The sequence below is a fragment of the Corvus moneduloides genome, chromosome 7, assembly GCF_009650955.1.
Source record: "Corvus moneduloides isolate bCorMon1 chromosome 7, bCorMon1.pri, whole genome shotgun sequence".
Taxonomy (NCBI): domain Eukaryota; kingdom Metazoa; phylum Chordata; class Aves; order Passeriformes; family Corvidae; genus Corvus; species Corvus moneduloides.
The window spans coordinates 14,725,147-14,741,106 of record NC_045482.1 but is presented as its reverse complement, the minus strand read 5'-3'; the positions used below and the strand labels follow the sequence as shown (position 1 = coordinate 14,741,106).

General features: G+C 37.0%; 1 protein-coding gene across 1 annotated transcript in view; it reads right to left on the bottom strand.

Annotated features, from left to right (window-relative positions):
* Window positions 1-11,977, bottom strand: part of PDE1A (phosphodiesterase 1A) — a 181,003-nt gene extending 169,026 nt beyond the window's left edge. Inside the window, exon 1 of the mRNA XM_032114162.1 lies at window positions 11,866-11,977. The gene's annotated coding sequence lies outside the window, so the exon portion shown is untranslated. The remainder of the gene's footprint in view (window positions 1-11,865) is intronic.
* Window positions 11,978-15,960: the final 3,983 nt, after the last annotated feature.

Below are 15,960 nucleotides of genomic sequence, written 5' to 3'. Positions count from 1 at the left end.
ACTGATATTCAAGTTTATTTTACTCCAGAGTTGTCAGTCTTTCCTTATCTGCAGTCTCATTTACATGATTCAATACAGTCTCCATGTTTTCAAGTACTAATGTTGCAATACAAAGGTTCCATAAACTTGGCCTTTTCAACAGCAAATGCATCATATTCATAATGTTCTTAGATGTGAGTCCTCTCTTAGTCTTCAGTGAAGACCACAGATGGGAATAACATTTGCTCACACTTTATTGCAGAGCAGACCATTTAATAATCAACGTGTTGGCACACTGTTCATTTTGTCTTAAAATAAGTAGCTTTTAAAAGAAGTAAGTTCCAGCGGATAAAATTCAAAGAGAAAAATTCTTTTTCTTTTAAAGACAGCATGGAAGTTCAATGAATATGTAGACCAAAATCCTAAAAAAACTTTACAGTAGTTGCAATTAAGAAGATACAGGAACTCATCAGTACAAGCACACTAAGCTGTAATGTTCTTCTGACCAGTTAAGACAAATAACACTGTTGAGGTTTAATGAGAGGAGACATTTCGTACTCAAATGACAATATAAAAGTGAAAAAAATACTGGTGCTAAATGATCACTAAGTGATAATACAATTCTGTAAGAAATGACAGTCAGGGACACAAAATCACCCATGTGCTATTTTCTTTGTACATAGTACATGGAAATGTAACTTGAACTCACACCGCCTCCCTGCTATAACAATATAACCGCAAAGCAAAGCTAAGACGAACCTCTCTTCCAAACAAACCATTAGATATTTTGTTTACAAGCAAAAGTAATTTGGCAACATTTTTGTATTGTACAAGAAAGGCAATCTGACAAAGGAAATAAAGTCTAAAATTATAAATCGCTGCAGAGAGTCAAACTTGACTTAAGCAAGGTAGCACAAATAATAAAATACGTCCTAGATTAAGGTCATTTGTATAGTCCATATTCTCTCTCATCTAGCTGCAGATCACTCCCTGTATTACAAACACCAAAATGTAGCATTTTAAACAACACAGACATAATGGGGCACTTGTATTTCAAGATTTGATTCTGCATTGTTTTCTGCGTGATCACCTATTTATTTAAATTGGTGCAATTGGTGATTTAGCCTTAGAATCCTATGAGTTCCTGAGCTGGAAGGGGCCCACAAGGATCATCAAGTCCAACTCCTAGCTTCTGTAACTACAAACTCCAGCCCCTGTTACAAATTGCTTGCACCCAATCATATCAACACTACTTGTAATCTGCAAAAATATCATTTTTCTGGTTTTTATTAAACTGTACACAAAGGTATGTTCTGCCCAAGTCCATAATTTTTAAGTACATATTTTATTGTGATGTACTGTATGAGAAAATTTATTAATTTCAGTTTTTTATTCTAACACATCAACTCAAGCCATGCATACTTCACTAAAAATTCATTCTGGCACACAGAAACTGGACATAAGGACAACTGTGTAAATGTTAAGCCTGGGAAGAAAATTTAAAATAATTCCTGTATTTAATCATACTTGACAGAACGTGAAAGAATATCCCTCCTTATTTTTAATAACTTTTTATTATATTCAAGTCAAATTATTTTGTAACCATTAGTCTCCACAGACATCAGCCGTGCAAATAAAAAGTTTAACCATTTTTATTCTGGTATTTCTGTATCTATCTTCCACTGATAAAAAGATGCTTTATGAAAGAATTGCGGTGTTCTCCTTTCCAAACCACCAATAAGACTTATTAACTTCAGAGATTAATTAGTGCCATTTAAATAAAACATGTCACATTAATATAGCTTTTTCTGAACTACATGAATACAAAAGCAGATATACTCAAGGTTCAAATGAAGGGGAATTTACACTTAGAGCAACACTGAATAAGAGCTAAAAAGAACAAACTACCTTTTCTTTTTTTTCCAGAAAAGGTGTCTTAAAGTATGTCTTTGGCAGATGAAAATTCAGTATCATTTACCAGTATCACACTACCTGTACAATTATAAACTATTCTAATTCAGATGCAAATTCACATACACAGGAGTTTTTGAAATAATTTGTTGAATAGATGTGATATCCTAAGAATAAGCTCTGACTACTTTTTTATAAAATTTCCTTTATACTCCCTGATACAGAGACCTGAACTTGGAATTTCTGTGATTCATTTTCCTGAGAGGAATGTATTATATTAATATTACAATATTATATTAAATTATACTGCAGTAAGTTGGTCATATCTGCTAGATTTAAAATAAAAAAAGTACTATTTTATTTGCAGTTGGTTTTATTTATATACTGAGGATGTAACTTTTCCTAGAACCTAAGTAATATTCTGGTCTCTGAACAAAATTTGTTACAGAAATACAATTAACTTATCAGGAGCTTTTTTAAGAATCTTCCCAAATATTTCCTCTTTCTAATTTTTACATGTTACCAGTGATACAATTTTCTCAGAGAAATGTATTTAATAATGGGCACAGTGGAATTAAGTGTTGCTGTAAGCACACCAACCTGAGAATCTGAAGGACACTGCCTGTATGACCTTGCCTAACTCAGTCTGCCCATGCCTGAGACTCCCCTTTAGTAAGCAAAGATGAACCATGCGTCCCATCATAGGTTTGCTGGTGTAATATTTAACATTTTCATCCATTCCTTGGCAAGTTTCTTAAAGAGGGAGAAGGAAATCAGGATGCCAAAACAACCAGAAAAGGCATTTTTGCAGCTATCTGCTATGCATAACATCTGGAGTGGGTTTTGTTGCTGTTTTTCAGTTTCTTGGGTGGTGGGGATTTTTTTTTTGGGGGGGGGGGGGGGGTGGGGGGGGAGTAGTTTATTTCTTGGTTTCTCTGGGTTTTTTTCAATCAATGGTATTAGAATCTAAAGACTCTCTATGTTCAGATTGTTCCAAGTTTTTCCCAGTTCCTGTCTCACTCATTGTGATTCAATATGTGTCCCTCCAAGAGAATCCCACTGCAAACCCAATCCAACACTGTCTGGAACACCCAGACACATTTGCAGACATTTGACTTTCCAAGCTGCACGCATGGTATAGCTCACACGGATGATCTGGAAACACTCCTGCAAACTCTCATCATATCTGGAAGTGAATGGAAACAAAACAAAACAAATCTTTCTCAAGAAAAGCTCTGCTGTACCATCTGCTAAGGAGCACTTTGCTCCTTATGGCTAGTTAAAACACTGTGTAGTCCTTTACAAAGACTTTTGCAGATGATGTTATATCACTTTATAGTGCCTCTGCACAAATGTTTTCCAAACTCAGCTGCCCATAAATTCTAAAATACTACTTAACTGCACAAGTATTTTAATCTGTGTATACAATTCTTTCGACATAAGTGAAAAGGTGTACATCCAGCTAGAACTATTGCGATGTACTTGAATTCCTAACTAAGCTCAGTTTCTTTTCAAGTAAATAAACATTCATAGTCCCTCAGTGCAATAATAACAGTTTTAAAATATCTGAAGTTTTATGCCTTACATGGGCCTCTAAAAAGTATCAAAACATTCAAAGGCTCAGGCATTTATATTTTGGCAATTGATATTTCAATCATATTGCATTATATCTTAAGATATATTTAAGATGCATAATATAGTAAGACATACCTTAAATGGTTTGTTTTGTATGCCTGTTTTAGTTTTCTGTGTTCCATCACATTTTCTTTTTCTTCCTGCTTTTTATCTATTTTTTGTTCCCCACTAACAATCACAAGCAGGTCTAGGCCAGATCAAATTAAGGACCACAAAACTCTAAGTAAACATTCAGATTCTGTTTACAGGCTGGATCCAAATAAAAGCTCCCAAGGTTGACTCTCACAAGAGGTATTTTACTTCCAGAGGTTTCTTTTCCCCTGGAGCACAGACTACAGGCAAGAAGTAGGAGTTTTAAACAAAAAAAATCAAACTTTGCAGTAAGTTCAAAAGGGACACAGTTGCAGCAGAGCTCCTGCAGCCTCTCCTGCCGTCAGCAAAGGCTGATTTCACAAGACGCATGAGGGGTCTGGCTACTGCACTGCTCTTGCACCTCAATACAACTTGCATCATACTCAAATGCTTTCACTGGCCCCTGAGGAACAGTATTTCACTGAGAAAAAAACCCCAAAACCTTGGAAAAACTGTTCCCTTCTGCTCTTGTTACCAAGGATTATCCAACTGTGCTTTGGGCTCCCTCCCACCTCAGCCTAAATAAACTTTTCCCCCTTTTAATATTTCATGTCACCCAAGGCTGCCAGATACAGCTGGGCCATGAAGTGTACATTCTGAAAAGCTCCATTCTATTGCCTTTATCCGAAGTCTTTGCAAACTGTGATGGACACAGAATTTGAGATCTGTGTCCTGCTTAATGTGGACCAAGGTAAGAGATATTAGATGAGTTTTTGTCTATTCTTACAATTTCTTGCCTTTCATCAAACAACCAGGCAAGCCCTTTGGCCTAATTCCATATTAGAAACAGTATAAAATAAAGTACATTAATTATAAAATGCTATACTAATATACTACTAACAAATTTGAATATTCTGACATTTCCTTAATTCACAGTAATTTGTGAAAAATATTCTCAATAAAAGAGTGAATGTCCACCTGCTTCCCCAGCTCCTTTCTTTTTTTCTAAGGAAAAGTGCCCTGTTTAGAACTATTCTCCTGGGAAACATAGATTTTTACTCCAGTCAACTCCCAGCTCAGTTAATTACCTCAATAGATTGCAATAGGAGTAAGTCTATAGAGCTGAGGGCATGATGCCTCCTCTCCATGTGTTAGTCCAGAGAAGCCCTGACCTAGTCCCTTGGATCAACCACCATTTAGAGGCTGGAAAGCAGTGTATGCTCCTGGAGTAGATCTTATTTTACGTTCACCCAAATGGGGTCAAGTTCATGTTTTCCAAGACATATTTGTAATGTGAATGGAAGCCTGATAACTGAGGCAGATGATGACTTTCTGTGTTCATCTACAGGATCAGAGGTGAGTAAACTCAGTCACCCATTTTTATTTGCTGTTGAAAGAGTGCAAAAGTTTCCCGTATTTGCTGTGACAATGGCATATGACTTACAGATGCTTTGAGCACATCAAATAACTTCTAGGAGTCACGAATCTGAGAGAAAAAAACATCTTAGACTAAATTTTTAATGCCAGGAGCACTTCTAAAATTGTCATTTGTTGGCCAACACCTTTAGCTGGAAAATTAAAATGGGAAAGAAAGAGAGACTACATACATGCTTCCTTAACTCCACAGCAAGAAGCCAGGCAAGAAGACACAATTCCACCTAAAGGCTCTCCAGAAGAGCAAAAGAATTGGCAAATTTGGTGCAAATGCTGTTTATTATCCTCATGTTCAAATTTTAATTTCTTTTAGAGTTATTCTAGAGGCAGTCAATTAATAATTAATATTACTTAAATCATCTTTTGGGATATCTCAATTAAGATATGGCAATTCACAAAATTATCAAGAAAAGATAAAAGAGACTCAGTGATTTGCATAAATATAATTTGCTAAAACAAGATTTGATTGGAATGCTGTTAAAATGTTAGGATCCTATATGCCACACATCGCTACAGTCCTTTTTACACCAGCAATGCCCTGAGTTTTGCTCTGAAGACAGCTGCTATAATTTTTAAGGCCACCTAATCATTTTCCTTGAACATTCCTCAGACGTAAAAGCTATTTTCCACACTTTGTTTCCATAGATACAGTGAATTTTTTATTAATCAGAATGATAGCCTGCAAATTGCTAAGCAAACACATCATCAGCAAGCAGTTAACATTCCACGCTGTGTCTGTTTAAACAGGGTCCCTCTCTGGTCACATTTAATTTTGGACAATTAAGGCAGAGTGGAGGTGGACAGTGTGATATTTTCTAAATGGAGATTTTAACACTGTGGTTCAAGACAGAAACTTGGGTCAGTTAACACTTAATGCCACGGTTACAGAGCACACTGAGAAAAGCAATCAGTTGCTGCTCCAGGGAGGAAAAATCCCTGTCAGGGAGACCAAATTAAAGCATCATTTCATCCAAGAATTTGACTAAATTGAATTTTAATCCAGGAAAGTTAAACAGATAAACCAAATACCAGAGGGGAAAGAGTTCTCACTCTATTGAGTTAAACCAAACAAATCTGGAAACATGCATCCAAAGTAAAAGCTCCAGCATCTTTAGCAGAGACAGTGATGTGGGGTTTTTTTCTGTCTGTCTGAATAGACCAGTGAAGCAAAACAGATGGGCTAATAATTACTGCTGGGTTAAAGTTGCTACATTAGCTTTCCTGGTCTGAAAAATCTCAGCCTTGCAACTTTAGCATATAAAGTATCTGAAAGACTTTGAAGAAGTGGAAGGACTCAGAAGTATTCAGAACTCAGAGGCTTTTAAAAAAAAAAAAATTTAAATCATATCCACAAACAGTCTCTCTTCTTTATCATCTCCAAATATCTGAACTGCTTAAAAAGGAGAATGAGTTGATATCAATATTTGCAGCAAGTCGAAGAAATAAAACAAAGCATGGTTTTGTAACAAAAAGAGGCAAAATGAAGGGCATTGCAGAAACACAGCATTAAAATTAGCCCTCCCTGAGCAGTGTTCACAAGATATGTACTTGATCCTCATGTTAAGTGTCCAATATTGAAATATTGCAGCCCATCTCATGTACTTCTGTAGTTACATTTATTGAATAAAGCAGCAGAATGTTGGACCTTCCAAAACAGACACATACCTAGGGATGATCTGAAGCAAAACAAAGCTTCATTTAGGTTTGTGACAGAGATAATTTCCAGTTTCTTGGTGTTGCTGTGGTTAATGTATCTGACATTATGTTAGTCTGACAGTTGTTTTTATTGCAACTTCTCAAGCAAGTCCACCACCAGTGGGCAGATATTGCTATGGTAACACAGCACAAGTGCAGAAACTTCTGAAGTTGTTAGGCAACACAGTGCCATCAGCTGCTGATGTTGCTTAAGTTTAGTGCAGCTCATGTTGTCTGGAGTCATCTAATCAGGTACACCAAAAACAGAGCTTTCAGCAAAGTGATGTGGAAACAAGCTGTGATAAAAAAATTTTTAAATTATAATACAGAATGGGGAAAAAAAATAATAAAACAGAAAGGTGCCTCACTTTTCTCTTTTGCAAAATCCAATATAAAATCGTAAATTGGTTTCATAGGTTTTAAAATGCAGGGCATGTAATTCTTAATAACACTTATATAATTAGTTGGGAAAACATAATGCAGAATTTTTGTTCTAATTTTGTAAAATGAAAACTTTGAAAAATATTTTTACTTTAGAACGCTCAGTTCATATCCCTGCAATAATTTTAATTCAGCCTACAGTGGTCTATAAAACAAATCTTAGCAACTTTCTTGATGAAGAAAATTCTTCACATAGCTTAAGGAGCAAAAATCATCAGTAGACCTGCCCTTCATTTCGGCAATCACAAAAGTTAAGAAGGCTTCAGAGAAGTACTTTCTCTCACACAGGGAATGGCTCCTGTAGAGGAGTGAAGCACCTGGCCAGAGGAGTGTGGACAAGCTCATTCTGCTGCTGCCATGTGCTTGCTAAATGCAGGAAAAAAACTTTCATCCTTTCATTTTGGTGCAAAAAAGCAATAAATTCAAACACAACTTGTAAAGCAAGGATTAATCAGCAAACGACAAATTATTATCCAAATATTCTGTTCCAGCTCTCTTCAGTATAGTGAGCTGAGTATATGCTTATAGCTCTGGAAGGAGGACAGAGGCAGTGCTAACACCTTGGAGAAGTGTTCCTCTACATGCAAAAGGAAATCCTGACCAGAGACATTCAGTTTATTGCTAGTTGTCAAAGGAAATGGAGAACAGGTAACGTCACAAAGGTGACTGTGAAAAAGAATAAATGTGCAAGTGCAAAAGACTGAATTAGACTGAATGAAAAGAGTTCAGGGTTATGTTGGGGTTTTTTTTAACCTACAGCTTACAGGCACGCAAATGATTTTAAACTGCTGTAAGACACATTAGGTCAAAGTGTCAGAGAAACTAGTTTTGACACTTCGTTAAATGTGGAGGGGTTTCTTTGGGCCTAATGCAGCTAAAAATACTGACTGGTTTACCCACTGAAGGATCCCAGCACTAGCCTCCTGCAGAGGCGAGCACAGAAAATCCAAGTGAAGGCAACTGCAGATGCACCTACTTAACTCTTCAAGTAAAGTAAAAATAAGATCCATTACAACAGTTTTCAGAATTATCTCCTAGACTCAATGAAACTCTCACATATTAGAGGCCTTCTGTCCTCAATACCTTAAGGACTGCAGCTCTCCAATTTTCTTAACTACTCATAGTACCATTGCAACACTACTTGTTTTAACTTTACCCAAAATATCCTTGCAAAGCTCAGATGTCCCTGCCTGAACAGCTGCAGCTCTCTAGCAGGAGTATCTCACCTGATAAACAGATCTTTTTGAGGAAAGTGACAATTTATTGGAGATTTTCTGTTGTAACATTTGAAACACAGCAGCTGACACAGAAAAAGTAATCATTAATGCAATAATAAGTGTTATCTAAGGTAAAAATTATTTCAGGCTATAGATCCTAGAATTTCATGACTGATATCCATCTCAGCCCCACCTCACCCCTTTACTTCACAATCACTATCAATTGGAGAATTATCTACTGGCATTAAGTTCATATGGAAGGAGAACAATTTCAGCTGCCTTTCCCTTTAAGAAAAAAACCGAAACAAAACAAAAAAACCCAACTTTTTGAAAAGTCTCCGAAAATTCTTTTCAGCTAGAAAATGATCCAAAGTATAAATATCAATTAGTTTGTAAAGTCAGACTTCAACAAACCATAAGGGACCATGAGGGAAGTTCCTTAATCTGCCAGTGAAGCTGAGGGTCAGCATAATTGTAAAATAGTTATTAATTCAATTGTAAGAGAGAGGATTTGTTTTAATGCCAGTGGGACTAACAGGCTGCAAAGGTGCCCAAAATGTTAATATTTCAGTAACTACTTTTTATTTCGTATTTCATTAATGCTACTAATTATGATGTGAGTCATGTGAATCTATATGTGTCTCATTGATGACAAAATAATCGACCTGCTGAAACATAAAAATGATGAGCTTTGGCCTTATTTCCTTATTGCATCATTTATTTCAGCAAAACAAACTGAAGACATCCACATAATAAATGTTTTCAAACAAAACCAACACTGAGTCTAAACATCTATTAAATTTTGTTTAGAGTTCAAAAATGAATCCAGGAGGATCCATTGGCATAGTCTGTTGCTGCACACTCCCCAAACATTTATTTTGCATATATGCATTTACTTGGCAGTTTGTGCTATTGAAAATATAAGTGAAGAATATAGAACAACATGCAGAGTGTGTGACATTAAAACTGTTTTCTCTTACCTTTTCTTCTAATTTAAGTAAAATCACTATGACAAGTTCAGAGACCTTTTTCTCTGCTCACTTCACAAGGGAAGTAGCTATTCTTGATCAGTTCTGCAGACCAGATTTTCCAGAGGCATCTGCAAAATGCTAGACACCAATATGGATATTCTTGGGTCTCTTCCCAATTCCTTTAAAGTCAGTAATGAAATATAGTTCTGCTTAGTGGTAGAAAAATCAAAGTACTTAGTTGAAAACTAAATTTTAGAGAATGTTTTAGTCTTCAAGCTATAAAATCTGCAACAAGGTGATGCTTAAAACCATCTTTGCTCTCATTGAAGGTACTGAGTGACAGTGATGGAAGCCTGTAATCCATATACTTAGCTCAGCATGCCAAATTGAAAAGTCATTGTTTGCATACTTTTTTTTCTCTGACAGGCAAGGCTTCAGTGTGCTGAAGATTGATGATCAGTGAGTCCCTTGTTCAATGGTACAGAACCCATTTTTGGGTCCCCACCTTTGCTGCAGTGACCTCAGCCCATAGGCTCCTGGGAACACGTTCGCTTTTTCAGGATTTTACATCTTCTTGTGCCTCATAGTCAACAATCAGTCTTGATCTTCACCACTCCCAACAGATGGGCCTGCAAGTTTCTAATAGAAATGCTGACCCATAGAAGCACAACCTTACCTTTCCCAATATTAAATTTCCTATTGCTATTAATTTGTTTCACAAGGTCATGAAATTGCTTTTATGCAATATGTTTATCATCGCCCTCAATATTTTGTATCTCCTGACTTCATAGCATGAATAAACTGAAATCAGTACATTCCAACTTTTTGTGCTATAGATATTAGTAAGACCAAAGTCCAACACCAGGCTGTAGGCTGATATTTAGGAGCAGTATCTAATAATCTCACAGTTTTTACTTTGCCTTGGCCCAATTTTGTCTCTGTTTTCCTTAACTGTTTGTATCCAGATGAGATCGCTTAATTATCCTGTCCTTCAAAAATGTGTTTAAGAGGATTTTCTGTTATTATTTTGATAACAAAGGCATCTGCAGTCTGCTTCACTCCCTTTCTTCAAGTTCAGTTATATTAAACGTCAACTCGTCAAATTACATTAAAAAAATTTTGCAACCCATGGCTATCAGGTATCTGGAGAGGAAATAATTTTATCCCTTTTGGGTGATCATATTAAAATGTTTTGGTTTTCCTACCAGATGTAGAAATCCTCATTTCACACAGTTATTTCTGCTAACCACCCTTTTTTTGTGTCTACATCCTTACTAAAAACTGAAGCCAAGTATTCAAGTTTGGGGGCAATATCCACATCATCTTTTAACTCCAAATAGAAAATATCTGTTAACAGAGAATAAAGTCGAACATAAAATTACATGTTTATGATTTCATTTCAGATACAAATTGTGAAGCAAATGCTGTTTCTCCTGAACCCTGAAACAATCACAGAGACATCAGGAATGGATGCCATTGAGATGTGATTTTAGTAATTTGTAAGGACAGAAGAAATTGCTTTAGGGACAAAAGAACCAACTGAGGAGAAACAGCTACTTAGTTCTAATTAAATAGAAAGATAAGTAAAATGAGTTCTATTATGAAGATTCATTTCATAAGTGTACAAACTGATTATTAATGGAATGATTTGGAAATTAAAAATTCAAATATGGAAGAGACTTGGCATTTCTTTCAATTAATGATTCTCAAACTCCCTTTCCAGTGAACTGTCACGCAGTACTGAAGTGTAGAACAGGGTCTCTCTTACATAAGGGGCACATGTATAGGACTGGCCATATGGTTGGGAAAATTGTAAGACATGAATTGCTATTTGCATCTCATGGATGTAATATCTGCATTTTTTCTATGGGAAGCATACATTTACTTACATTTTTAGCTGCCATATATAAGGGTGGACAAATATACATCAGAAGGTAAGTCCACAAAAAATTCTATGCCACACCTTTAACTTCTTTTGATCGCCTATAGACTTCACTAGCAACTCTTAAGAGAGCTACTCAAGCTCTCTGCACACACGTAGATTGTTGCTGCTGCTTGGGTTAGAGTACAGTCATTCATGACAAGGTTTTATATTGAATTTGCACTTCAAACACAGAGCAAACAGACAAAGATCTGCCTAGAATTAAAACAGATCTGGTACAAAAGTCCAGGCTGGCTCTCTCTATTCATTGTGCACGAGAGAAGGAATAACAAACTTGTGACCCTGGTTTTCCCTACTGCATGTCCTCCAGCTGAAGGCAAGCCTGTACCCACACTGCTGAGGCTCTGGATTAGAGCATTGGTGGACGCAGCCACCACGAGGGCAGGTCCTGCCCCTGCACCAGCTCGTCCTGCAGGAGCTTTGTGTGCACCACAAGCACCTCCAGGGGTTCCAGTACCTGGGCTTTACCTACACTAATTCACACAATCCACAGGGCTGATCTCCATCTCACTAAGTGACAGTACTACAGACAAAACTAAAAGTCATACTAAAATCAGAAATGACTCACTAAAGCAGCAACTGCACCAATCCTGAGTTCCAAATGAGAGGATTTTGCTCTGGAAGTTAAACTGCAGTCCACAGTACAGGAGAGATGAGAAGACAACAGCAGAAGAGGAAAAGTGCTCTCGAACAGCAAGATTCCCTGCAAACATTCTATGTGAGTCATAAGGAATTATTCTTAAGATGAGTGGAGAAAGTTGAGTCATAAATTACTCATCCACTTACCAGATGGGAGGCAAGCATATATGAAATTTGGGACTGCCACTTAGTGAACATCATGAGCCGCTAGCTCCCAGTCTGCTACACCTCCTGACACAAAACAGGGAGCATACAGAGTGATGGAAGCAGAGGCAGTATACACACCTTCACCTTCTGGCTAAAGTGTATTACAAATGAAAAGTGTTTAGAATACAACTTCCATCTCCATTCAGCTACCAAGCAAGCAGGGATGTTAACCTGCCTTATCCAGACAAGGCTCACATCTTAACTTTTACACACCTGTAAGAGGTAGAGAGTAAAAATTCAGGAAATGGAAAAGATTTTGTCATGTCTGCTACATTGCAGGTAACTCCTTAGCCATTAAATACAAATAGGTGATGTACTACCAAAACAAAAAAGCTCATTAAAGACTGATGAGCAAAGATAGACATCTGTAACCTTCCAGAAATCTGTAACTGTTTCAATAAAACTGGAAAATCAAGGCAGAGAGAAGGCAACAGCTACTCATCTTCTCTGTTGCTTGCCAAATTTCAGGATTATGCACTTAATGTTTCAGAACCAGAAATCTCAGAAAGCAGAAATACCAGCTTGAGAGTGTGGATTTACAGCGAATTTCAAATCCCTTAATTTGACCCCCTATTCTCCACACCGAAGGCCTTTCTGAGCTGCCTGTGTACATTCTGGGAAGCCCATAACACCCAATCTAGTCCTTGAAGCCTTAAGCAGTTTTCTCTGACTGGAAAGCGCCTATAAATCAGCTTCAAGCTGACATCTAAAATAAAAAGCTCATAGTCGCCCATCGTTTTTCAGGGTCTGACAGTTCAAGGTTGGTCAAGGGCACATCAGCCCTATCTTACTTGTTTACTTACTAATGTCATAAGCAACTTAATCAGACACATCTGTAAGGTTTTTGTCTTCACTCTTATGGTACAAATTATGGACCATAATGGACCATTCACTCTTATGGTTCCAGATTTCACCTGAGTGACAGCAGCAGCCTCCTTGGCAGTGAGTTATTCTGTAGCTTTAACAGGACAGTATTCACTTGACATATTCTTGCATTGGGAGTTAACGATGTAGCTTCTTTGGCAATGAAAAGCATTTGGAAATCAGGGTTTGCCAGGTGCCACTCTGGACCTGAATTTAAACCTCAGCTGTGGTCACTCTATAGATGGGTATGTCCTTCCCATCACAGTACAGATACCCTACTATAAGTATGGAACAGATTTCCATAATTCCACAGTCAAAATCTCCACATTATTTCTCGTCATAGCCACAGAAATCAGTTTGAGAAGTATTCCAGTATGACCTAATATACCATAAAGTTCACAATATTTGCTGGAATACCATACATAATTCCTGATAAAAGCATCAGCATTAAGTAAATTCAGCTACAGAAGGGGTTTCCACAGTAACTAAAAACCCCTCAGATTAAAGTCTTTGCTGGTCTGTGACACTAAATAGCACTGCATATATTCTGACCAATCCAAAATTACTTCCCAAGGAACTTCAACAGTTACATGCAATTTTTCTCTTCTCCCACTGTGCAGAAAAGTTGTGTTTGTATGCATTGGTTCCTTGGGAGGTACAATATCACAGCCACAAGGGAATGGATTTCCTTACATAACAACACATCCCTCATGGTACCAGGCCATCAGCAGCAGCACCTAACAGGTAATTTGAATACCAGAAGTTAAAATAAGAGATTAAACCTTGCCAACCACAAAATTATTCTGCTTGTGAAAAACTCTTTATCAACATCCAGAGTACAAGTTTTGTTTCTACTTTACATTTAATAAATAATTATTAAGGCCCCCCCCAAAAATACATTTGCATTATAATCTGAGATCCAGCTATATTCCTGAGCCCTCTCTTTCCTTTCTTCCATGGGGACAAATCCAAACCAGTGGTTTCCATGATAAGTATTTGAAATATTTGAGTAAAGTTCAATTCAAGTAAATTCTCCATTTTTTTTAGATTTATTTATTCATCACATGTGGAAAAAGAAATACAGAGAATTTCCTCCAGGACAGCAATTTTGTTAAGAAAAATATAATCTTGACTGAATCACTCCCTTTCTTGAAAGAGGAGCCCTTAATACTAACTAGAGTTCTCTCCACCCACTTCTTCAGGGCATGGAATTTCTCTATATCTACAATTGCAACTCTGAAGCTTAAATTACGATTAATTATTTCCTCATTGCATTATGAAGGTCAGTTTAAAAAATGCAATATGCAGGTTCTGATGGGAAGAAACAGCTACAGTAATGGTGCTCAAACACAGGGACCTTGACGAGAAAATTCCAGGTAATCTTTCAGTTTACAGCTATTGGACTCAATTTCTCATTCCAAGTCTGTTGGACCTGAGATCCACAAAGGGACAAAAATATGATCTTCATGGGTCATAATTGTCAAAAGTTTATTTCACCACCAGACCTAGAGGGACAGGTGGCCCAAGCACTCATTCACTGCTATACTTAAAGATTTTTTTTTTTTTTGCACAAAAGAACAAGAAACAGAATGTACATAAGAATGTTATTGCAAAGTAGCTGGCTGGTTTCCTAGGAGAAAGACAACTGCATTATCACCTATCTTCCAATATTTGCTTCTGGCATTTTGTAATAAGGCAACAAAACAAATACTGAAATACTGGATTGGAGAAGAGATTTCATGCAGCCTTTCTTACTCTACAAGAACCCTGAAAATTCCAGCTGACCACCTGAAATGTGATTTTTCCAGGCATTACCACTGTGTCAGGACTATCACCTCACCTTTGTTAAACAAACATTTAACTTTTTGCCTTAAAAGACTTGGGAATTCACCTGACAGATGTGAAGAGTTCAACCTATTTATTCAACCTTGGACTCAAGAAATAAGTTCTCCTGAATTGGAGTTTGCTTAGCAGACTCCTGCTAAATTATCCAGGAGATGGTGTTTGATTAAAGCACAGTCCTGGGAGTCAAAACACCTGGAAGGTATTGCTTTTTTCCTCTTCCATTGAGCCCTACCTTAAAATAAGTTGTAATGCTTGTGCTTCGGCTTTTTTATCTGTGAAAGATGGAAGCATAAAGCAATTCAAAACAATATTCAAGGATTTCAAATCCATATGTAACTACTGGAAGTGGAACATAAGGAAAAATAGTTAACACTGGTTTTGAACTGAACCCTTAAAAACATTAGAAATAGAAATAACAATTTCTCTTTGACTGCTCAGAGTGTCAACCTAGTTAAAATCTTCAAAGATTCATTGAAATCCTCAGAAAAGTGACCTCTCTGGCAGAACAGGGGACATCAGAAACTCTGGAAAGAGCTTAAATGTGGCTTCCTGAGTTAGCCTCTTCCTCTCTTGTCCAAAGACAATCCAGTATTCACTCTCTTTTCCTCAATTTTACTTTAAGGTACCAGAAACTAAGTGACTCCAAAATAAACTGGAGTTTCTTTAAGCCTGGAGTATGTTTTACTAGAGAGCAGATACTACAAAACCAGCCAGTGGGAGCCAGGTTGCCTCCTAAAGCTATCTGGAATGAACACGTGCTGCTCAGATTAAATGCAGCCCTTGATATGGCCACCAAAGATACATAAAACTACACAGGATCTAAGGTCTCCTGCTGTTGGTAATGACTCATATCCTGTATTTTTCACATAAGACTGCAAGTTCCAGCTATTTATGGTGCAGCCCATTAAAAATTTCTTTTCATGAAGAAAAAGCGCTGTCAATTGCCATTCAGGAGTTGATGTAGGAGGCCAGCTAGCATGTTAGAGAAATTACCAGAAAAAAATACTATAATCACAAAGAGCCAAATGTTCCCTCTTGAGCCCTTTGAGACAGCAGATGCATAGTCATAAGCAGAATCTTTTGTCTCTGAAGATTTTGTTCATACACA